Source organism: Callithrix jacchus, chromosome 2, assembly GCF_049354715.1.
Source record: "Callithrix jacchus isolate 240 chromosome 2, calJac240_pri, whole genome shotgun sequence".
Classification (NCBI taxonomy): Eukaryota; Metazoa; Chordata; class Mammalia; order Primates; family Cebidae; genus Callithrix; species Callithrix jacchus.
The window spans coordinates 186016637-186025534 of NC_133503.1; the positions used below are offsets into that span (position 1 = coordinate 186016637).

At 40.1% G+C, this 8898-nt stretch overlaps 1 pseudogene; it reads left to right on the plus strand.

The window, feature by feature from the left end:
* The first annotated feature begins 110 nt into the window (after nt 1-110).
* Nucleotides 111-8128, plus strand: LOC100393851 (N-acetyllactosaminide beta-1,3-N-acetylglucosaminyltransferase 3 pseudogene; annotated as a pseudogene).
* Nucleotides 8129-8898: the final 770 nt, after the last annotated feature.

Consider the following 8898-nt stretch of genomic DNA (forward strand, 5'->3'; position numbering starts at 1 on the left):
GTTACAACTTCATTGAGGCTTTTGGCTTATCCGATGGACCTAGCCAACCAGATTTCCAAGAGCAACTTTTCTCCTTTGGTCCAATTTCATTCAAAGATGAGTTATAGACAATGGCTGATGTCCAGGTAGTTTATTCTGGCAGTGACCTTACAAAATAATAAGCAGGTACAAGCTGGTGACCCTAGCAAAATACAGTCAGAGGTCAAATTGTTTCAGGGAGACGATCTCAGTCTTGAGATTATTCTCAGGTTCTTGGGGGCTTGCCCTTCTATTTTATTTCTGTACTCAGTCTGGATCAGTTACCAGGTGTTTCTTTCATAAAGGGAGTTTAAGCTTTTCTTGTAAAGGGAAGCTTTATTTTAAGGTTCATCAAAGTTCCATCTGTGCTGAGATGGCCTTGTCTCTAGGGCAAACAGCTTATGGTTAATCCTATTGTCATGGAGACCTGGTAATCCCTGGGCCAGGGTGGGAAATCCCTAGGCTAGGTTACATCATATTGTTAAGTGACACATGATGTAGACCCAGCAAGAAGTCTGAGTGTGCCTTATGGTGACATTAATCTTATTGCCAACATATGCTCATGTAGGATACAACACCCGTAATATGGGTTTCAATATAGTAAATACTTGTCAATTCGTAGCTGAGCATAGCAACACAGAGTAAAAGAAAGAGTTTCATCATCTTCCTCCATCATTTCCTCTATTTATTCTTTAATGTTTGTTGTATATAGAAAATGTCCTCTTTCCTCTTTTACATGCTTGCAAATATCTCTACCCAAATGCATAAATTCCAAAAGATGTTTGATATGGTTTGGCTCTGTGTCCCCAACCAAATCTCATGTTAGATTGTAATTTCCAGTATTGGAGGAGGGGCCTGCTGGGAGATGATTGATTCATGGGGGTGAACTTTCCCCTTGCTCTTGCCATGATAGAGTTCTCATAAGATCTGGCTGTTTAAAGAAATGTGGCATCTCCCTACCACGACTCTCTTAATGGTCATGTGAAGATGTATTTGCTTACCTTTTGCCTTCTATTATGACTATACCTTTTCTGAAGTCACCCAAGAAGCAGAAGGCTCTACAGCCTGCAGAACCATGAGCTAAATTACCCAGTATCAGGTATGTCTTTACAGCAGTATGAGAATGGAGTAATACATGGGTTGATCCCTACTAGATGTCCCATAAGTAGGTAAAATTTATATATTTCTAACAGAACACGTATGTTTAACCTCCATCTTCCCATGTCTACCTGCTTCGTGTGTTTGCTGCTTGATTAGTGACATTCACCCCAATGACCAAGGCTAATGCCGGGGACTATGCCTGACATTTTCTCCTTTGTAACCAGCCTCAGTCATTTGTTCAGGTGCCACTACCAAATAAAATTCCTCAAATACACCCATTTCTTATATTAGGATTTTAACTCTGGTTCATTAACCCCTTACTATTGTTCAGTAGCAAAAGTCAGTTCAAAGGATGCTTTTTAATGCTTAAGCTACTTGACCTCTCAAAAGTATTCAACTAGTTTGAGCACATTTTCCTTCAAGGACTTATTATTTGTCTCTGTGGATTAAGATATCTTTTTTCCTTCTTTCTATTATCATGTGCCCTTGTAAGGGTTAATTTTTACATTTAAACTTCACTAGATTAGTGCCCAGCTGTTTGATCAAACACCAGCCTTATTGGGGACACGTCTGCCAAGAAACTCTTGTCCAGCAAGAGAGTTCCAACCTGGATAGGGGGGTGCGTGGAAGGTAAAAGATGACAGATAGACGGGGTCTGGAGGGCTGAGAAGCAATGCTTCACTAACAACTTTATTGTGCTCAGGGTCAGTTTACATACATTTTTGAGTACTTGCATACATCATAATTCCATGAGATAAGGGGAACAGAAAGTCTTAAAGTAGAAAAACAATTTACAACATCATCAAAGGGGTACAAAGAAAAGATCAGATATACAATGGAACCGAGCAGATAGGTCTCATTATCTGATAAAATGGAAAGGTCAGCTAGACAATTAAATTAAGCAGGTGACTCCTTATCTTAGTAAGAAGTAAGTCATTACTTTCTAGAAGAGAATAACATGTTTACTGAGAAAGAACTAAATTAAAGGACACAATGCGTCTTATGACCACCTGGTGATTGTCCGCACATGTTTATATTTAACTTAGATCCTCTTTCCATTTCTGCTTTCCCATAGCTCGACTTCCTTTCAACTGGAGACTGTGTGTCTGGGCTCAAGCCCACCGTATCGTGTAGCACAATTTCAGGGGGCCTCACACGGGGGCGTTCCCCACACAGCCTAGATGCTGCTGTAAATTTATATATATATAATTTTAGATGCAATTAACATTGACAATTTGTTGATTTTAAGTAAAACAGATTACTCTCTACAATATGGGTGAGCCTCATCAAATCAATCGAAGGCCTTAAAAGCAGAGAGTGAGGATTCCAAAAGAAAATGAAATTCTGTCTCCAGACTGCACTGTAGAAATCCTGTCTGAGTTCCAGGCTTTGAACTCAGCATTGTAGCATTCACTCATACCCGAATCCTCAGCATCCTGGCCACACTGCATATTTCAAATTTGCCAGCCTCTAAAATCACTTTGAACCAATTTCTTAAAGTCTCTTTCTGCATGTATGTATCTGTGTGTGAGTATATATAATATATACAAAGTAATAAGTTACATTTAATTAATAAGAATAATAGCAGAATAGCAGATTTAATAAGTTTTCATCTCATTACTGCCCTGAAATATAAATTTTATATCTAGGTATCATTCTTCTGAACTCACATTTTATTGAATCCTTCTCAATTTGTCTGTCTCACACTCATCATGTTCGAACCCGAGCTCAACATCCCTCTTGTACCTACACCTCCATAATTAGTTCTGCTTCTCTTCCAATACTCATTCAGAAAGAAGAAAGTCAAACTTTAACCTTTTCCAATTTTAGTCAGTTACCAATTTACCTGCCTGATGATTTCAATATAAAAATATCTTTACCTCTTCCCTCTACTTCAAAAAAAATCATTGTCTAACCCAGTCTAATCTTTTAATAAACTACTCTACATTCCTTTATTTTCTTTAATTTAGCCTTTCTGTAATAGCGTTGTTTTGACTTTCGGAAAAATTATAAATCCTTCCCGTCTTATTTCTCCAGTTTCTTTTCTCATTATTTCCCCTCTCACAGTATGATTCTGTGGATGCTGCTTACGTCTTTCTTTAAGTGCTTTTCTTGCTCTGTAGACAAGAAAAGACACTGGGACATTCTTTTTCACTCCCACCTGATTTATTTCTACCTATACTTAAATCTCACCGTGCCCATCTTTTGTGTATTTAGATAGGTCTTCAGGTTATTGTGTCACGCTCTCAGTGAACTATTTATTTCCATTTATTTTTAGCTTCCTTCAGACTTAATCTCACTCGTTCACTATCTCTCTGCCTTTCTCAACTGTAGACCTTTAAAGACATAGACTGAGTCTTTCTCGTTCATAATTATATTCCTATGGCTAGCATAGATGCTTAAATATGTCTGTTGCTCTGTGCACCTTTGTTCAAGAAGGAGCCAATTGATATATGAATGAACTTCTCCCTATTTGTTGTATGTTTATTGATTCGCCTCAATTCTTTGTTTACTCAGTTGTTACATTCACCGCCCTAAAATATAAACTATACCATACTGGCCAAGCATGGTTTCTTACTCCTGTATTCCCAGCACTTAGGAAGGCTGAGGCAGGAGGATCACACAAGCCCAGGAGCTGGAGACCAGCCTGGACAACATAATGAGACACTATCTATACAAAAAAATAAATAAATAATAAGATTAAATTAAAAAAATAAAGATGGACCATCAATCATCTGCTTAAAATTATCCCATGGATTTTCAATTTTAGAATAAATATACATACCTTGCTACTGTACATTCAAACCTTTTTGCTTAAATTAGAATTTTTTTAAAAAAGTTTAAATAATGAGGAGCCCTACTGCTCCATTTTTCCTTAAATCTCAATAATGGAAAGGCAGACAATATAATAGAATTAAAATCAGAAATGACCTGGTTTCTTAATTAATTATTCTGAGCTCAAACAACTTCCAAGAGCACCGAGGACCCTGAAAAGTTCTTAGTTCTGAGGAATCAGAAGACAGTGAAAGTTTTTTCTTTGTCTTATTTTCTTTGTCTTAAGTTTTCTACCTCTCCTGTACAGAGCCACAGCCATTTGCCAAATCAGAAAGAAACAAGCGTGAATGAAACACAACCCCAGATATCTGCACATCATCACATCCTGCCTTCTGTTGTACTGCTACCTGAGCACTGCAGCATCAGCTTTAACTCCTGGTACTCCCTTTTAGCAGTATCAAATTAATTGCAGTTGCTAAAATTCATCATATTCTGTCATTCATTCCACAAAATGTTCATTGAATGCTTATTGCACCTCAGACAATTATCTATAATGAAATTATCCTTGAGTAACTTCAGTAAACCAAACAAATTTCTACTATACTATGAAATTTATGTTTTAGCGTCATGCATTTGTACCTTCCATAGGCTAGGAAACTTCAATAAAACACAGTTTCCTAATTTCTGTACAAATATTCCAACATTGTCTTCAAACTCATTTTGAGCATTATCTCTATGAGCAACCTTCCACATCTGTTTCCTCAATCCTATGCAAAGAATTATTACATCACATAATCTGCAAAATTGTAATCTAGGTATTCTGTCGTCATCACCTTCATATCTACAAGCTCTATCCATGGCTCAGATGAGGTTTTGAATGAAAATGCTAAACAAAACTGTCACTTTTAAATGCTATGTTTGCACCTTAGAAAGGCCATGGGGAAAAGAGAGTGGGGCAGATCAGTCTGGGTTATGGACTACTAAGGGAAATAACATTGGGTGCCTGGCTTGAAGGAAAACAGTGACAGAAGTATCTTTGATACGACTTAGTACAAGCTGTATTACAATCATGTTTGTTTTAATCTTATTCTGGCTGCTTATGTGTTTGTACTAAAAGAGACGTTGGAGGAAGTGAGGTCAGTCTCATTGGATCTTCTGGCATTTGAATAGACGTACTGACTTCTAGTTTATCTTACATCTCTTATGTCAGAATCATAATACTGTAAGTTTAGATTCTCATTTTGGTTTCTGTAGAAATGTCCAGCTATGGAGCCGATAGTAGCATGCATGTTGCAGGAGAGGCAGCTCGTATCTTTTCCTTTATTATTCTCTAAGCCTAATGAAATTGAGCATTTTGAATGCTCAGATTACTAGATTGCACTTTTTTTTGGCAAACAATAAATCAGCATGCATTCTTCATGAAGCTAATTTAAACAGACCTTAGTTAGACACCATAAAGAAGGATCTTCCTCTTTATCCCTCTGGTTGGATGCCTTTATAATAAAAGGGTTTTTTTTTCTTTTCTTTTTCATTGATGCTTACGTTGGTTTTCTTATTAGAATATTAGACCATCTGGACTGGACTCTGTTGAAATTTTTTCTCAAGCATTTGAAGGCTGAATTAAAGACTCTCTTTCTAGTCATCTCCCTAATGAGCAGGGAGATATATACATAAAATTATCATTTGGCTGACTCAGTTTTCTAAGTTTACAGCTTCTTTTTATGGTTTCTGAGAAGAGGTTAAGGAATAAATCAGTATAATAGAGAGGGCAGAAAGCTTGTGGGTGATTTCAAGAGGATTTCACTTTTATCTTTCCCAGTGGTAGAATTTATTTATTCATAACTGGCTAAATTTTCTATGTTTGCTATCAAAATGTAGTTCAGCTGATAAACTTAAGTCAAGAGATCTGTAATCTGAGGATACTGTGCAGGGTAAAGGATCAAACCATGTAATTATTCCAGCTCACTGTGGCTTATCAATATTCATGGATTTAGGTTATCCTTATAATTTCCTGATTTGTGCAAATTGAAAAAAAAATTAATTGTTCAACTATTTCCCCACCATCTAGTGAAAGCAAATAGATATTCTTAGTTTATATTATCATATATATTTAGATATTGTTTATCCATCTTAAACACATAGCTGAATAACAACGTTGACTTTTTGTTAGTAAGATACCACACACATCAAACAGAGTATAGCTGCCGTTGAAGGAAAAACTTCAGCTGAAATAAACTCTAAAATGTTTAATTGAGCAATGAATGATTCATAAATGAGGCAGCTCCCAGAATTATTGCAGATTAAGAGATACTCCAGGGATGCCTTGTGGTCAGAACAAATTTATAGACTAAAAAAGAGAAGTGATGTACAGAAATCAAGGTGAGGTACAGAAATAGCTAGGTTGGTTACAGCTTGACATCTGCCTTATTTGAACACAGTCTGAACACTCAGAAGTATATGACTGGTTGAAGTATGGCTGCTGGGATTAGCCAAGACTCAGCTCTGGTTACAGGAACATACTCCTAAATTAGGATTTCAATCTTGTCTACCTATAAAGTTACATTGCAGTTTGTCCATAAGGACTCAAATATGAAAGTACAGAGTCCTTCTCAGGTCACATATAGTTTGCTTTAACACTGCTAAAAAGACAAACTGTAGAGTCAGACCGACTGGGTTCAAAACCTGGTCCACCCCATATGGGTCACAGGACTTTGCACACATCACCGAGTCTCCTTTGACTTCATTTCTTCAGCTATAAAATGGTGAGAATAGTGAAACATCTATCACAGAGTGGAATAAAGATGAAATAACGTAATTGATGGGAAATGCACAACACAGTGCTTGACACAGAACATGGCACAATAAATTTAGAACTTAATGGTTTATGCAATGAATACGAAAACAGAGTTCAAGTTATCCTGGAAAGACAGAAATAAGAGACACTAAATCTGCCTAATTTGCTAATTTATACTGGTATGGCATTGCTTGTAAAATGTCCATTACTTAACAATTTCTCTAGTAGAACACAGCCTTCATAGAGATAAAAATCTCATACAAACACTGCCGCGACTTTCCGCTGCTGCAGGACCCGCCCCTCTCTAAGTGCGCGCAGCCGGTCTTCCTGCTGCTGGCGATCAAGTCCTCGCCCAGCAACTACGAGCGGCGTGAGCTGCTGCGGCGCACGTGGGGCCGCGAGCGCAAGGTGCAGGGTTTGCAGCTGCGCCTCCTCTTCCTGGTTGGGCACAGCCTCCAACCCACACGAGGCCCGCAAGGTCAACCGGCTGCTGGAGCTGGAGGCACAGACTCACGGAGACATCCTACAGTGGGATTTCCACGACACCTTCTTCAACCTCACACTCAAGCAGGTGCTGTTCTTACAGTGGCAGGAGGTGAGGTGTGCCAACACCAGCTTCGTGCTCAACGGGGATGATGACGTCTTTGCACATACGGACAATATGGTCTCCTACCTGCAGGGCCATGACCCTGGCCACCACCTCTTCGTGGGGCAACTGATCCGCAACGTGGGCCCCATCCGGGTTTCCTGGAGCAAGTACTACGTGCCGAAGATGGTGACTCAGAACGAGCGGTACCCACCCTACTGTGGGGGTGGTGGCTTCCTGCTGTCCCGCTTCACGGCCAATGCCCTACGCCGGGCCGCCCGTGTCCTAGACCTCTTCCCCATTGATGATGTCTTCATGGGTATGTGTCTGGAGCTCGAGGGACTCAAGCCTGCCTCCCACAGAGGCATCCGCACGGTTGGCGTGCATGTCCCGTCACAGCGCCTGTCCTCCTTTGACCCCTGTTTCTACCGTGACCTTCTGCTGGTGCACCGCTTCCTGCCTTATGAGATGCTGCTCATGTGGGATGCACTGAACCGGCCCAACCTCACCTGTGGCAAACAGAGACAGATCCACTGAGGCAGCATCAGGGTCCCCCGCCTCTGGGCTCCTGTTTTCATAGGAAGGGGTGACACCTTCCTCCCAGGAAGCTATCTTTGTGGTCTGAGCAGAGGGGAGTGCCAGGGAAGGTTTGATGAGTAAATATTCTGGCTGGTGAACTCCTATACAACCATTGAAACCCACCTGGTATTGTTCCAGCATTCTCCCTGGTTGGCTAAAGGAACTCCAGAAAATATCTGTCTTCTGTTTGTGGAAGCTAATGGTAAAAGTGCCTCTGCTAGGGTTCCAACTGTGAATGCATTCATTCCATTTAGATCAAGGTCCTGCTTCCCAGCTCTGACCTACTTACAAACAGGATACTAAGCAGTGAAAAAAAAAAGACCCTTTAGAAGAAAATAGTGGTCCTCTTCTTATTGCTCCAATAGGCAGTATCCCAGTGGAGACTCTGTGTGGGGCTTCAACCCCACATTTCCCTTTCATAGTTCCCTAGCAGAAGTTCTCAATGAGGGCCCCACCCCTGCAGCAAATTTCTGCCTGGACTTCCAGGTATTTCCATACATACTCTGAAATCTAGGTGGAGGTTCCCAAACCTCAATTCTTGGCTTCTGTGCACCCTCAGACACAACACCATGTGGAAGCTGCTAACACTTGGGGTTTGCACTCTCTGAAACCATGGCCTGAGCTGTACCTTAACCCCTTTTAGCTAAGGGATGCAGGGCACGAAATATGCAGGCTGCACACAGCTGCAGGGCCCAGGAAACCATTTTTTTCTTTTAAGTCTTCAGGCCTGTTATGTGACCGGCTGCTGTGAAGTTCTCTTGACATGCCTTAGAGACATTTTCTCCATTGTCTTTTTGATTACCATTCAGCTTCTTGTTGGTTAGACAAATTTCTACAGCTGGCTTCAATTTCTGCCAAGAAAGTGTTATTTTCTTTTCTTGCACATAGTCAGACTGCAAAGTTTCTAAACTTTTATTCTGTTTCCTCTTGAACACTTTGCCGCTTAGAAATTTTTCTGCCAGACACCCTAAATCATCTCTCTCAAGGTGAATTTTCCACAGATCTCTAGGGCAGGGGCAAAATGCTGCCAGTCTCTTTGCATTGC